Raw genomic sequence first — 16,615 nt, 5'->3', positions numbered from 1 at the left:
GGGTTAGGGTTAGGGTTAGGGTTGGGTTAGGGTTAGGGTTAGGGTTGGGTTAGGGTTAGGATTCGGTTAAGGTTAGGGCTAGGGTTAGGGTTAGGGTTCGGGTTAAGATTGGGTTAGGTTTATGGTTTGGGTTAGAGTTATGGCTGGGGGGGGGTGTGGGGTGGGGGGGGGGGGGGGGAGGGAGAACATAATTAGAAATCACTCTTTTTTTCTTTAAGACTTCACATGAATTAGTATTATTTACAGATACTTTAAGATTTATTGTTGACACATTGTAACTCTTTAAATAAGCTATTTAGTGTCATTCATGCGCAACCCAGTAGGCATAAATGAAAAAAATCCACTGCAATCTCCTAGCTAGTCTTTCACAAGTCAGTGGTCATGTCTTATATACATGAAATAAAAGGGTTTCTGTAGCCAGAAGTGTATTTTGCTGCATCAGTCTCACCTTTATTGAAACATGTACAGAGTAAGTTCCTTGATGAAGCAGTGTTAAATAAATCTCCTTCACAACACACAGTTGTTCTTGCAAACAGGTAATGGGGTAATAAGAAAGGAAACAATTTGGTCTCCTTTCACTTTAGCTTTTTAACCTGCTGGGGTTTTTTCAGAGGCCTTGACGCTTTGATAGCACTGGCAGGCAGCAGAGAGAGACTGTCAGAGTAAGATATCTCCATTGCTTGTCTGAACTTTGGCATAAGAATGACAGTTGTCAGGAAATACCTCAATTTATATGCAGATCCCTAGTTGATTTTTCATGTCTTCTGATATTTTAGTTTTCTCTTTCCTCATACCATACCTGTTAATTTTTATCGGTATCTCCAAGTTATTTTCTCCAGGGTAATATTTAGAGCTATATTTGCACAGAAAATTATTTTTTCTCTGCTTGTATGGAGCAGACAAATTGTATGCATCACACATACCTATGTGTACAAGTATAGCTGACAGTCATTTTATATAGGTGAACAAATAATATGAAATCATAGAATATCCTGAGTTGGAAGGGGCCCACAGGGATCACTGAAGTCCAGCTTCTGGACCTGCAATTCCACTTTTCTTATGAAGGTAATTCTGACAAAGTCATAGTGTATACTTGCTTCAGCAGGTCCAGTAGGAACTGGCTGGTAATAGTTAGAAAAACCTGAGAATAAATCCTTGGTACACATTTGGCCTCCTATTTCAATTGACATGCACCATGTTTGACCACAGAATATCTAAAGCTTTCTCAGTTTTTTCAAGTGCCATTCAAAAGCAGAATCTTTTTATAATCTCAGTAAATCTCTTTCATAGTATATTCATATCCTAAAATTACCTACGACTGAGTCTTGTATTTGATATAATTTTATTTGGATTAAATATTTTACTTTCAGCTTACATATCAGTTTATTAGAAGAACCTCACATACTTTTTATCAAGATTTTAAAATTTGCTGCATTTTATCTTTAATGGAATGCCTTTTTAACCTGACTTCTAATAATTCAGAAACATATGCCATATGTAATAACAGTATAAATCTATGAGGGCTAAAGTAGACCAGTTTCATCTGGAATGATCCACTGTAATTTGAAATGGAAAATACTGTTTCTGACACATTTGGGTAATTGTTATACTGTACCAGTTATACTTTGTGTATTTGAAAGACTGGGATTTGAGATGAACATTTCTATGTTGGATAATTCCTTCTAACCTAATTTTCAGCAGTGAATGTGTCCAGGACACCAGAGAATCACAAGGAACAGCAGGATATCAATAAAACTCAGAATAAAATCAGATATCCCACAATGCCCAATTTACAATTTTGTGTAAAGACCATCACTTCTTTAGCTAATAAACTTGTTGCGGTACTGGATATGAAGATGTTCTCTCTTCAGGTTTAATTCCTCAATCCCACTCTTCTGATTTGAAGTTGCCTTTTCAGTATTTTCATTCAACATTTAAAAGTATAACATTTTGTTCCTCGTGAAGCATTTCTAGTGCATAGATTAGCATAGCTGGTGCTGTTTATTCCTCTGACATCATGTAGTAGCCTCCTATTCAATAGACTTTGATTACCAGCATTGCAATGGTGAATTCAGTGCCCAGGACAGCAAAGGCAGCACTCCTGAGGCATTCCTCTCTCACTGTAGCTCCCAGCTTTCATGTCAATAAAAGAAGAAAAAACCTAAAACTCTGGGGTGGTTAAAAAGCAGGTAAGTTTTGCCAGAGAGATTGTGGGCTCTTGTAGATGTTGTATGTCTCTGCTGGATGTGCCTTGAGATACTTGCTCTGATCAGATCTGTTTTGAGCAGAAGACTGGACTGGATGACTCCTTCCCTTCCAAAGTTATGAGTCTGTAATTTAATTTGTCCCTTGTAAATATTAATGAAAAGGAAAAAGAAACAAGCAAAACACTGTCAAAACCCAAAACAATGTTCTAGAATGTGCATCACATACTGCAATAGTATATTTCCTCTCTCCTTTATTTGTCTTTAACTTGCTTGATTGTTCCATAAAAAATGTGTAAAGATGAGGGATTTTTTATAACAAATTTTGCTGGAAGTCGACAGATAACAATTCTGAGTCTTATGAGAAATTAATCATACATGGTGCAGCACGTATTGAAAGAAATTGACTTTTTAATCAAGATATGAATATATAAATCCTTTCTAGCTTTCACTTTTATGTTCATCCTGACCTTCCCATATCACCTTTGCCCTCAGCCACGATGTTCTAAATTGCTTGCTTACTGTTCTCAAATCGTTCAGTGAGTTAAGAAATGATCACACAATGAGGAATGCGCTTTGTACTGCTTAGACCATTAAATTCCCAATCGAGTTAGAAAGTTTTGTTCAGGTCCTTTGATATCAGTGTCTTTTGAATAATGATAGAACATGATGATGACATAACAGTGACATTATTGCCTTCTGCCTACTACAGTTTTAAAAGAAATTGAACACAAATCCCAATTCTTGCTCTTGATGTGAAAATTCTGTGTGGCCCTACTGTGGATCACCTACCAGAAGTTATGAGCCTGGTACATTTTGTGGGTCTGTAAGATGTTTCCTATACACTGATTGTAGACACACCATGATGGAAAGACCTGCATAAGCACAACTTAATGTGTGGGTGTTTTGTTAATTGAAAGGTAATAAGTTTGCAGGGTTTTACAGATACATAGATAAATTTTATAATGTTACTATTATATTCTTGATAGAGTATGATAATTAGCTCCTCTTAGTAGTTTCCTAGGAAATGCTCTGCACCTCAGTCATGACTGCTCAAACTCATGGTCTAACAAGGAAGATTATCGTGAGATTTTTATCATATTATCCAAGGTACTCCAAAAGAAATATATTACCATGAGTGAGGTATAGATAGGCTTGGAAGTGCTGATAGCAGCTGCCTGAAGGTCTCACTCAGGGCTGGTTGCAATGGTGCTAGTGTAATGCTTTCTGACATGGTAAGTCTGTTGGAGAATTATTTCTCTGAATTTCTGCTAAAGCCTGACTTTAGCGATTTTGGTTTCTCTTGACTTTAAACAGAGAGTGCTGCTGTATATGGGGAAAGAAAACAGAGGGAAGCAGAAAAATTGTAGATGTTATCTCAATATTGCAATCATGCAATCATTTTAAAGATGGGGGTGGAAAATAAATTTTCCCATTGTGATTTCATTGTCTGCAAATACTCAAGGAAGCAAATTTTTTGGGAGAAAACCCATAAATTTTTGTTCATAAGCTAATTTTCAAATATATAAAAACTAGGTTTGATTTTTTAAATATCTATAACTTGATAATTTCATATTCAAGGAATTCAGACTGCCTTTTTTGTCTCATTCACAAAAATTAGACATTGTTTTGTGTGTGTTTGAACCTGATGCTTGTATCTGATTACCTTATTTTGCTGACTTATTTATTTTCAGTCTTCCTGGGTGATTTTAGGTTTTTCTATTTGTGCCTACTCTGACCCTGCAGATTCTACCTTCTCTTGACTGGCCTTTTTTCCTCAGTGCAAAGTACTGTGCTGACACTCATACCCCGTGCAACTCTTTGAGCATTTGACCTGTTCTTTGTTCAGATCACTTTCTCCAAGACTGATATATCTTGTTGGATAATATTTAGTGACTATTTTACATACAGAATTCTGACTCCACCTCAGGAAGCCCTTTTAGATATGTCTTCATTTGTAATGGATGAATTTTGTTGGTCATTAGTAACCAGTTGATGATCCTCTTGCTTGTGCTGCCAGATCCATTTCACAAAGAGCAGGAAACTTATGCCTGGATTGTTACAGAGGTGTTTTCCCCAGATGACCTGCAGTCCCTCTCGGTGCTGTTCAGCACTGATAATGTGCATGCTCTCTGCTGTGCATTATGACAGTCTGAGTGACACACCATGCAATGAATAATAATGTGTCATAGCTGCAAGTAGTTAGAGCTTCCCTCACTTCTAGCACCTTGCCTAATGTGCCTCTCCCACACAGTTTTGTGACAAAGGGCTGAGATATATTTATATACTTGCTCTCATTTAACTAAAGCAGAAAGTCTTGTCGTTCTAAAGCTTAGCATGCTAGGTCTTCATCAGCATGGTTGCCCTGTAAGTATCCCACTTAAATACCTCAGAGAATCAAATCCCAAAGATGGGCATGGGTATAATACAGAACTACCCCAGAGAAAACATCAATCAGTTTGTTAAAGTAGGACTGTATATGATGCAGATGTTTGAAGGTTTCTGCAGCAAGGTATGAAAGAGGCGTCTCAAATGTTTTCCCTGTCTTAGTATTAGCATATTCTGGAAATAAATTCGTATCTGTGAATAAACTGTCTAATGCATATTCCCTCTGCATAGAATAGCCCCAGTCATTACGACAAGTTGTAGTTTGTTTTGAGTTTTTTTGGTTTTTTTTGACTGACCAGCAGGCTTAATGACTGACTCATATCCTGCTATGCACTGCCTCCCACCTAATACCATAGTGACAAGCTGCTCGTTTTCTTCTGTTCAAAAGAAATAAGGAATAGAAATTAAGTCTTTCAAAAAATGGGATAGTCATCAATATCACTATGATTAAACTGACATGGATGGTGCTGACTACCTGTAAGACATACTCCTTACCCCTGCAAGGTTACACATGGACCTTAAACATTTATCACCTCTTAATTTCTGTTATATTAGCAAGTAAAAAAAATGGTGTGCTTTTCTGGAAGGCTTTTAAACATGAAAACATATGGGAGTTAGCTGATTAATATACTTAGATAAAATCGGTAAATCACAGAATTTTCCAAATCCACATGTTTAAGCACCTTTTAAAATCCCTCTTAGAGGTTTTGTTTGTAGAATAAAGTCAGGTTTTGTGATGTTCTGAGATTTTTAAGAAAAGTTTAAATTGAAGAAATTCAGCAAGCACAAATTCTTGTGTGAACAATCAGAATATCTGATCTTAAACACATTAATTTAATGTGAATAATGCCAATGCTGCTCTGCCTACAAACAAGCAGAAAATCCTAAATTATCAAGTTCAAGGACCAATCTGCCTCTATCTCTATAAAAGTATATATTTTCCAATATCTAAAAGCTAGTTTATTTTAGAATATATATCTAAATTTTGTCAAATATTTGCTAGATTTTTGAAATGTTTTTTATATAAATGTCTATTTGTTAAATATTTATGACCATAAAACCCCCATGCCAATTGCATTTAAACATTACCATTTGTCATGATAAACATGCATGCACATAGATTATCTGTCTCTATAAAAGGCAGAAACAAACCAATCTTTTTGATTCCTCTGTCTGCAGTACTCCTGCAGGAAAAGAAACAGCAATTTTCATACAATTCTGCAATTTTCAACATCTATATGAATTCTTGGAGAAATACTAAGGGAAAATAATTCTGTAAAAAAGATCATTTTGGAACCATTTATTTATTGTTTCTTTTAATATCAATAAATATCAATTGATAGATTTCTATTTTGTTTGTATTTATTTTCCTAAGAAAAATTGAGGGCAGGAGCATTAAATAAAAAAAACCCAAACTAATTTGTCTTTAATAATCATATTTCTGCAGAAACTTTTTAATATTAAATTGAAACAGCTTTACAACCATAATTTTTTGAGAGATTACATTAAACATGTTCTTTGAACCTAATATTTTCTTCTAAATTTCTCTTCCAGAAAAGAAATTCTAGTAAAATGTACTGTGTGTGCTTTAGGATTACAGATGGTTAATTCCTGCTTCCAGATCTGTGTCTTCATATATGGAGTTATTAAATGTGTTTTCCAAAAGTGATGACTCATTGTAGTTGGCTCATCTTTGGAGAGCACATTATAAATGGAGCTGGATTTAGCAAATATTGCTGTGCTACTTTTGAAAATAAGGCCCACTCGAAACAATTTAAGTGAAAGGTCATATCCCTTGATCTCCTGATTTTTACAAAATATATTTTCCATTAAGTTTTGAAGAACTTTTGGAAAATTTGTCAGCAGCCTCTTATTCTAAATTTCTTATTATTAGCCCTTACTGTTCAAAGACTATCAATACTGTGATTTTTGAAGCCAATAGTGCTCCTTATGTCTTAAATTATAGATTTTTTATATTTTATATTTCCACCTACATGCACAAAGGAGAGTAAAGCAAATACAATTTAATGGATATGCAGTCTCAATATAAGCTAGGAGAAAAGTGCAAGGAGAGAGAAGGTCTGAAAAACCAAAAAACATCCAGTACAACTGTGGATAAAATCCAGACTTTTGTGCATCACCTCTTCTGTGTCTGCTTTTTTTCCTGCACTCAAACAATATTATAATCATGATGTGTAGCTTCTTAAAACAATGCTTCATCCCTTACAGGTGTTTTATCCTGTTCATCACCAGAAATAGTCTCTTTAACAAGAAACTCTTCCCTAGACCTTGAAGATAAGATCTGATTCAGTAAGGTGAGTTTTGATTTAATACTGTACCATTCCACCTGGGAATGAAATTCAGAGAGTTTGTAGGAAAACTTAGCCTAAAGTATCTTTGAATAAAAAAAAAAAAGAAAACACAAAACAAAAAACCCAAAAAACTCTTAAATAATCATTATTCTTGCCATCATTTTCACCACTTGTGACTGACAGCATTTCTTAACTTTTTATCAGGATTTCTAACATGGGCTCAGTAAAGAACGAGAAAAGTTCTCAACCACAGTTCTTTTTTTAGAATTTTCAAAAGATCCTGCCCTGATGGGGACAAAAATGTTTATTCATATTAAACCCATTTCCTCTCATTGTCTCCAAATCTATAGAGTTACCTTTTCCACTTGTAACATTTCCAGGCCTTAAGTGCAAATCCAGTGAAAATTGGTCTTGGTTGTTCTCCCACTTACACTGCTTTTTGAAATGGAAGTTATGGAATGACCTGTTATGGAGTAATCTTGTATTCTTTTTAGAAATGACACTACAGTGGCTAGACAGACTATTGGTCTGTTCTGGAGTGGCAGTAACCCGGTAAATTCCAAAAGAGTTTCAAGAGGCTCATCATTGTCTTGTAGTTTTTCATCCATCTCTTTAAGATGATACTGAAAGATGATTAGGTATTTCATCTGCTCTTGAAATGATGTAGAGTTTGAATGTCTGTGGAGATAGAAGGGAGAGCTGAGCACTTGTTGAGGAAATGCAGAGAAATCAAGGTTGAGGAGTAATTTTTTAAGTATGCTGTACCATAGTTCAGAACATTTGTGAGTATAAATACAGTGCTTCTTGCCTTCGTTCATTTCTAGGTCCTAAACTGTTCCCTGACTTTTCATCCATGTAGTTTAAGTCAACATCTGTCAAAGTACATTTATATTACAACATGCTCAAGAATCTTAAATTATTTGATATCAGGCATTGACTGTTAGGGTACAGAAAAGAATTACAATTATTTAGAGGGGTGGGGTTTTACTCTATTTGCTACCTTATATGTTCCAATTGCCTTGCCTGGTGTAGTGCACATCATGTGGTGATAACAGTGTCACACCAGGCACTGACAATACTGGGAAGCTTTACTCTCCCTGGTCCCAATAACAGTGACTCCTTCCGGTTTAACACATACTGTAAGTATTATTTCCATTTTACAGGTGGAGTGGCAGGCGTGCAGAGAATCAAATAGTCCATCTTGAGATCATGCAAAGACTCTGGAAATACAATTCCAGTGAGTCCTGGCTATAACACTTTTGATGCCCATATCACTAGCTGCAGTCCTACAAGCACCAAAGGTAAGAAATCAGGTCCTTATATACATTATATGCATTATAGTATATAATTAAATCCATTTGAATTTAGATAAATCTGAAAAAAAAAAGTTTATGTTTTTTTCTGGTGGCCAAGGATGAGCCATTAGTGATTCTGATGCCTTTTCCTGGTCTTGAAATCAAGAGTCATACACGGTTAGAAGGGGAAAAGGGATTTTACCTTGGTATTTATTTTAAGGATCCTTAGGTGCACACGTCCAGGTCATATGCATCGAGATGCACCCCGCCGAATATATGCCCCAAAAGATCTGGTATAACATTATAGGTTTTACTAATTAGCATATCTATCAAAGATTCCCCAATGAGAGGCTCAAGTGAGCCCCCCTCCCCAATGAACCTTCTTCTGGATGGTTCTATCTTGGTTTACAGAATGTGTCCTGGAGAGGACCTTGGGGTCTGGAGCACACTGATCCCTAGCTACAAAGCTTCTAAAATGTTTAGTCTCTTAGCTTGACAAACAAGTCCAAGAATGTAGGGGAAAAGCACTAGGAATACAGAAGTTGTAAAAAGGTATAACAGGGGTATAAAAGAAAAGGCAAAAAATCTTCATGGCATCAATTCAAGGGAAAAAAAATTAAAAAGAAGTGAGTAGAAAAAAATCACTTTGAAAAAACAGGGTTTCTTTTCATATTGACAAATGAGGATGAATTGAAAGTTTGTTTGTTATGTAAGGTGATTCCACAATGTTGGACATAGAAATAGAAGATGCTGAAGATATTTAGTTGAAGTAAATTATTTTATATGTACCTGAAAAGAGATCTTGACAATTAAAGTTATCCTCTTGACAAATGTTATTTATCCCACGAAATTTTCTTCTTTTTTCCTTTTTGACAATTTGTCCTCTCTATGCAACATTTCTTTTCCTTCCCAATTTATTGAAAGCTGTAACTTTCTTTGCATGGTTAAAGCAAACCATTATGTTTTTTGTGATGAAAATTTAGAAGTCTTGAATGTTACTTTTTCTTTGGATCAGAAGTTAAATTTTAAATCTTTTCCTTGTATCAGAATTTCACTTTAAATGTATGCTAAACATGAGGATGAGGTAGGAAAATATGGCTGTTAGGTTGTCTCTCATTAATGTTTTGAAGCATATGTGGTTAAGATTTAATTCTCAATGTGTGGAAATTGTATTTTCCAGTCACAATAACTCAACAGGAGAAGAAATTAGGATGTCTGATAGATTCATCTCTGTGTCAAAGTATCATATTTTTGCTATTTAATATTCATTGAGGGAAAAAAGGCTGTCACGCAATAAAGATATTATTTTCAAATTCATGCATCATTCCTGCCCAAGTCTAGTTGTCTGTATTCTTAATTTTTACATTCTTAAAAATTCAGTTTAAGAGAAACAGTCCTTCTTTTTCACTCTACTAACATTTTCCAACCCCAATGAATTTGTAATTCTGTGATTTACAAAACCAAACACATATTAAATGGGGCATGAATATAAAATGAAGGGCTGTGCTCTATTCTCATTTACACCTGCATTAATCTGGAGATGCTCCATTGAAATCAAAGGAGTTATTCCTCCCTATGTAGTGAATTCACAACAGCTTAATGTCAATGGCGCTCAGTCCTGGAAAGGAGAGAATTCATCTAGATCTGAATTCTAAGCCTGAAATTAGTGGCATAGGAAAATGACAGGATTTGCATACTATTGTCAGGTTGTAGAGTGAAAACACTTGAAATTTTGTTCTAAGCCATTTTGTGATTCAGATTTTTTAATGTTGAATACAGTAGTTCATTTCAGTCAAAGGCACTCACATTTTTTAAGGAGTTGAAAAATATGCCCATTTCCAAAAACTGGAAATTGGAAGAGAAAAATACAAAGCCATACTTCTGCTGCTGCTGCTTCTCCTTATTCTTTAATAATAATAATAATAATAATAATAATAAATTTTGTCATAGGATAGGGTATTGCTCATGCACTTCTTCCTTATCTGGAGAAATTAGTTTAAGAAAAACTTGGAATGGAATGTGAAAAAATTGTACTGAAGGGCCACGTGGCTACTATTAGAGTAGAGATGCAATGTGCTCTGATTTCAGGGAACATGTCCACAATCTATTTCTAAAAAAATGAACATAAGTTAACTGTTTTTGAACAAACATATTTGGGTGCGTGCATGTAGTGAGGAGCTTTGGGACTCAAAATATTTGTCCTTCCATATTTTGGAAATAACTACAGCAAAAAAAAAAACTTAGAGTAAAGATTAATGATGGTTTTCAAGATGTCGAAGTCTAAGACAGACTTTGGAATCGAAGTCAAAGTTTGAAGTCACATGGAAAAAGATGCTCTGCAAAATTGTGGTATTATTTAAACCAGTAGAAATTTTGTCATTGGCCTCAGTGGAACCAAAATTCTGAGTACAAAGGAAACTTTTGCTGTTATTTTATTATGTGATTACTTTTGTAAACATGTGTAAAAGGATTACTACCCTAACTCTATTAAATGCTAGGTACCCTAAAGTCATGCTGCAATAAACTTAAAAGTTATTATCAACCCTAAAGAGTAAGCTCTTGGTAGGGGCATGATTTCATAGAAGTTCTAACATTAGCTATTTTTGTATATTAAAATATATATAAAAGTAAAAATATTGTGTTGCAATTCTGACTAGGGAATACATATATATATATATATTGCAAAACAATTCCAAAAGAAAAATTAGGAAAAGTTTAGCCTTTTCTGTTAGTAGTTTTTTTTCTCATTTTTCTTTTCCTCAAAACATCATTCATTTTAGAAAAGAAAGACTGTCTGCTATTGCTGTGTTGAATGCTAAGCACATAATTCTCCTAAGCCCACAGTGAATAAGAGAAACTAAGAGCACTTTAGAAAAAATATTTTTACCAGTTAAGTATGAGGTTTCCTATTTTCCTTTTATGTAAATATTTCTACGGACTGTTGAATTGCAGAATCATAGAACACCTGAGGGTGGAAGGGACCTTCTAAGGTCCCCTAGTTCAACCCCACTGCTCAAGCAGGTTCACTTAGAGCAAATTGCATAGGACCATGTCTGGATGCCTTCTGAATGTCTCCAAGGGGGGAAGACTCCACAACATCCCTGGGAAACCTGTGCCAGTGCTCTTACTGTCATAATAATAAATCATTTCATGATATTCAGAGGGAACCTGTGGTGTTTCAGTGTGTGCTCACTGCCTCTGGTTCTGCAGCTGGGCACCACCAGCTCCTTCCTTTTTGCACCCTCCCTCCATGTACATGTAGACATTAATAAGATTCCTCCAAGCCTCCTCCAGGCTAAGCAGCCTCAGTTCTTTCAGCCTTTCCCCATTGGAAAGATGCTCTGATCTGTTCATGCTGCTTTGTTGGATTCTCTCCAGTCTGTCCACCTCTCTCCTGTACTCAGCAGCCCAAACCTGGACACAGGACTGCAGGTATAATCTCTCTGGGGCTGAGCAGAGGGATCACCTCTCTCAACCTGTTGGCAATGCTTTGCCTGGTGCAGCCCAGGATACCATTAGGTCTCTTTGCAGCAAGGGCATGTTGTATGATCAGCCTGGGGAATTTGTTTTGCTTCTGCCTTACTTTGACAATATGTGACTCAGTATTACCGCAGGCCTGGGCCCTAGGGTATATTACCATGTCCCAGAGCTGTAGGGAGGAGGAGGAGAGAAGATCCAGCAGGAAGAAATTGTGCAGCAAGATTGATTAATTATTTTACAAACTCTTTTATAGACTTTTTCTTCATAGTCTAATTGGACCAAAGATCAGCCACCCTTTGGGGGTGATTGGCTAAAATCCTAAAACATCCATTGTCAAAATATTTTTCTACTGTACCGTAAACAAGACTTTTCAAGGTTGCAGGTGGCTTGGTTGTTTACATAACTCTGCCACCTCTTCTGTGAGAGAGAAAAGTCTCTCAAAGACTTAGAAAATAGCAAGAAAATCCTTGCCAGCAGCATTTTTGTGTCTACAACTCAGTTCCATAAGGAGAAATTCTAGAAAGCCTCTCTAAACAGCAAGCTTTTTTCACTGATGGATGGTTAGCATGGAAGATGAAAATTTGCACAAATGTACAACAATTCTAAATTTGTCCTATTAACCCAGCTGCACAAGGAACATGCAATAAACATACAGAAGTTTTGAGAACATGGTTCCCTTCAAATACAAACAACAAAGCCCACCATTCAGCTCCATCTTTACTAGAAACAATTGGTGTTATAATATTATGAAGAGATGAGTTTATTGAACAGTCATGTTCACATCCATGTGCCAAAATCATGTGCTGTGGTTTTACCCAGATTTTCCTGGAAGGAGGATATATTTTCTCTTATTTCTTCCAAGCTGCTATGATGCAGTAGAAATTACCTGCAAAACAAAATTTCTCACTAGAACTGCCCCCCCGCCCCATGAAAATTAATAAATGAGGCAGTATCCATCAGCTGTTAATTCTGACAGTCATGAATGTGATTTTAGTGCTTGTTCTATTTAAAGAATTGAACAATAATCAGTGAAATCACATAAACAGGAAATTATGTATCGTGGGCTCCAATTACAATAGAAAATTCACAGTCTTCCTGTGAGATTATGTATGATATATTTTATATAATCTGAGATTTTTAGGATTTCCATTGAAGTCATAAATTGATTAGTGAGCTTGATCCTAGATCTGTGCAGTCAAAAGTATGTTTGTCAGCAATTTTTATTTCCTTTTGGAAGTACTAAGCTGTAAGAGAATTCAAGTACTCTCTCCATATGCAAACAGATTCCTGTCAGCAAAGATAAATAAAATAGAAAGAATATTATGTTCCACAGTTTCCTTTATGATTTCTTCATGTTTATTTAAAAGGAAGGTGGGGCTGTCAACTAACTTAGGAAAATGTTGCCATTGCTTTTCACTTTGTCTGTAAAGTGGTCTGGTTTCACTGTTTTCTTCTCAAAATTTGGTTATGTTTATTCAATTATAATACTTCTCCTTCATTTGGGGTCAGAATCCTCTTCTCTTAGGCTTTAGCCTTGTTTCTCTTCTACCAAGTGACTGAGTACTGTGAATATTTGGTCTTTTCCAGTGCTCTCTTCCAGTGTTAGTCATGCATAGAACTACAGTTCTATAACTTGCCTTGTCCGTCAGAAAGGAAAAGGTGTTTTATAACAATCTGTTGTTCGTGTTTATTATGTGAAGATTTGCCAGTACATACATTTGAGTTTTGTTATCCTCCCATACTCAGGATTGGGCAAGATCAAAGGCAATATAAACCAATAGTGTTCGAAGGCAACAAGATATAATGTGCTGCAGGAAAAACATAACTATTCTCTCCAGAACTAATGATAGCCTTTTAACATTGGATTAATTTGAGTAATTGTGATGGTACCAAAATATTTGTTTTAAATAGGTTTAAATAGGTTTTAAATGGCATATGTGACATATATGCTTGTAGAACAGATAATGCAATTATATTTTTTAATTTTGTTTATTGTAAGGATATTTACTTTTTCATGCAGTGTGGAACATCATCTTATAAATATTGCAAACTAGATTGCTTCAAAGTTATGTTCTAAGAAGCTAATCACACTATCTTCTATGTTTATTAGGTGATAAAGCCTAATTGTTGTATTAAAGATAACAAACTTTGAGACATCATATCACAACGTAGAGAGTATTGCAGTTTTGATGCATTTTTTTGTTCAGTCACATCTATGCCAGCAAATATACTATCTTTGTATATAGAGAGATATGTAATCTATTTGTATCTGTTAGAAATGGGTATTTTGATGTCATTTGAAAATGTGCACATTTCGATCATAAGTATGACTTTGTATCAACAGAGGTTCTGTAGCTGTAGCAGATGTTTGTGTCTTAGATTCTGATTGGATGCCCAAAAGTTGTGTATCTTCTGTACCTGATGCTTACAGATGTGTTTAATTCAGTTATAGAAGCCTTCACTTTCCCTCACTGGTTCTTTAATAGTAGCAGGAAATTGTTCAGGAACTTTTTAAAAACACAGTGGAGAAAACATATTAGACTGTGATGTTTTTATCCTTCTGGGAATAGGAACAACCTTGTAGTTTTTTGGATTTTGTGTAGTAAAAAGAAAAAGGCTCTTATAAAATGTTTGTAGACCCCAAATATACCAGCAGCATCAGTGAATCAGACAGGAACAAAATAAGCTCACCAACTGAGAAAAAGATTGTTACTTGTCAGCAACTTCATCTCCTACCACATTTATAACCTTCCCCAAAAAACCCCAGAGACTTTTTTAGCATTTTTGAAAGACCTCTAAGTTTGGGTTATTTATTATTTCTACACACTCAGCCCTTCACCCATTCCAGGTAATTTTTGTTTGACATTGATTTCAGGCATAGTAAGATCAGATGCTAAATGGGCCTGGTTTCAGTTGCTTAACTTAAATCTAGTAGAACTTTCTCACCAGAAAGCCTGTTGAGTCAGTAGAATAAATCTGAAAGTCAATGTTAATTATTCAGTAAGTGTTACTTAACTCAATCAGCTAGCGTATGGATTTTATAATTCTGGAAAAACTTCTAATATGACATACAACTTAGTTTATTTTATTTTCAAGTATGTCAATTTCACATGAAAGCTGGAGCCTGAGTAAGGATGCCAAACATGTCTTGACTATTTGAGAGAGAACTGAGCAAAGAGCTAGGTATATTATTATGTGCATGGAATAACTCAGTTACTGCTTAATATTTGAAGTTTGCTATAATTACCATTAAAGCACCTGACTAATTCTTTTTTGGGGGTTGTGTGGAGGAGTTAGATCTATAAATAATATCTTTCTGATTTTGAGAGAGATAAATGCCAGCACATACATCATCCGTATTCTGTTTCCATGAAGCGAGTAGAGTATCTGACCTTATACATGTAAAATATTCTGTAAAATTTACATTGAACTTAGATCCTCGAGAGAAACACGGCACAAGCCCAGTTCTGAGCATTTTAGGTAACATAGATAACTACATCTAACATACCTGGGTAGGCAGGTAAGAGCATAACATCCATGTGAGTACTTCAGTAACCCAAATTAGGGAGCCAGTTCAGAAAACTCCAGAATGTGTGTCAGAAGTCATTCTAATCAAACTGTGGCAGATTTGATAGGTGAGCCTAGATACGGCACTGTTGCGTGGCTGTCACAGTTCACTGAAGGCAGAACTTAAACTCACTGAAACCTTGAAGCCATTCAAAGGGCTTTTGCCCTTGAACAGCTGCCAGAATGGAGTTTTAGGTAGTTTGTATGTGCATACAAGTTTCAAACAAGCATTGATTTCTTTAATAGGAAAACAGATTGTCTTTCAAAGCAAATTATTTTCACTATTAAAGTTTTTAAAAAGGTAACTTTATACCTTATTTCATATTACTATCGTGCCTTTGCATCTGTGGCCCGAGCTGGTACCTGGGAATACTGGTTGCTCTGTACTCCTTCTGCAAAGACAACTTTATACCTCATTTCATTTTGCTGTCATTTACTCTGCCTCAGCGGCTAGACTGGAACCTACGAATACTGGTTGAACTGTCAGAATCAGGCAGGCTTTTAAGAAAATGAGTTTTGACATTTCTTTCCTTTAGATGATCCCTTGTTTTTCAATTACTGCTTTCTGACTTGGAGATTTCTTAAGGTTACCCAGAGTTTGTTCCCAGTCTGTCAAGCAGGTGGCAGCAATGCCACGTCGGAGCAGCTCCCGGTTCCCTTTCCCTGACATCAAGTGTTAATGCAATTGACCAATCAGTGCTAAGATGATGGGAGGTAATTGGGTAATTGTATTTTACTGATCACAAGCAGAGAAAAGGGGAAGGGGGGGAAAGAAGAACAGGGGAGGGGGGGGAAGAAAAGAAAAAAAAAAAAAAAAAAAAAAAAAAACACCAAAACAATCACAACAGAGGAAGAGGGGAGAGAACGGAAAGGGAGAAGGAGGTGTGTAGTCAGAGAGACCGGCCCTGGGACAATTGCAAATCCTAGGGTGCCACTGAAAGGTGGGGAGTAACAGAAAGCCAGAGCGACTGAAAAGCGGAGCTACTCCCAGCAACAACAGCAGCTGTCAGGAGCTGGATATACACATACATGCGTCCCTACATGCACACACAGGGAGAATTCAAGCTGAAGCTCGTAGGAGGAAGGAAGCGTCTCGGCTGTGCAAAGGGCTATGCATGTCAGGGATGAAACTAAAAGCTGAAAGAAGCGGCTGCGCTCCTGGGACTGTGTCATCTTGGAAGGGAGGGAGGCAGGAAGGAAGGAAGAAAAGGGGGAAGATAACTGGCATGTGGAAGAAGATGGGAGACTAACTCACTGCTGTGCAGAAGGGAAATCCAACTTGTACATCTGAAATACACCAGGCTCAGCTTGGAAATGAGATCAGACCTGCATTGAAACACAGAAAGAGAGGAAAAGGGAGGCAGAGACG

At 36.2% G+C, this 16,615-nt stretch overlaps 1 protein-coding gene across 10 annotated transcripts in view; it reads left to right on the top strand.

Annotated features, from left to right (window-relative positions):
- LRRC4C (leucine rich repeat containing 4C) overlaps positions 1–16,615 on the top strand; it is a 509,132-nt gene that overhangs the window by 391,154 nt on the left and 101,363 nt on the right. For 9 of the 10 annotated variants that reach the window (XR_001864494.1, XM_017742166.1, XM_017742165.1 and 6 more), the window contains 2 exons: positions 6,822–6,907; positions 8,068–8,205. The gene's annotated coding sequence lies outside the window, so the exon portion shown is untranslated. The remainder of the gene's footprint in view (positions 1–6,821; positions 6,908–8,067; positions 8,206–16,615) is intronic. The other variant, XM_017742168.1, reaches the window with a different exon arrangement.

This window comes from Corvus brachyrhynchos, unplaced genomic scaffold, assembly GCF_000691975.1.
Source record: "Corvus brachyrhynchos isolate BGI_N302 unplaced genomic scaffold, ASM69197v1 scaffold115, whole genome shotgun sequence".
NCBI lineage: Eukaryota > Metazoa > Chordata > Aves > Passeriformes > Corvidae > Corvus > Corvus brachyrhynchos.
This window is presented reverse-complemented; position numbering and strand designations above follow the sequence as displayed.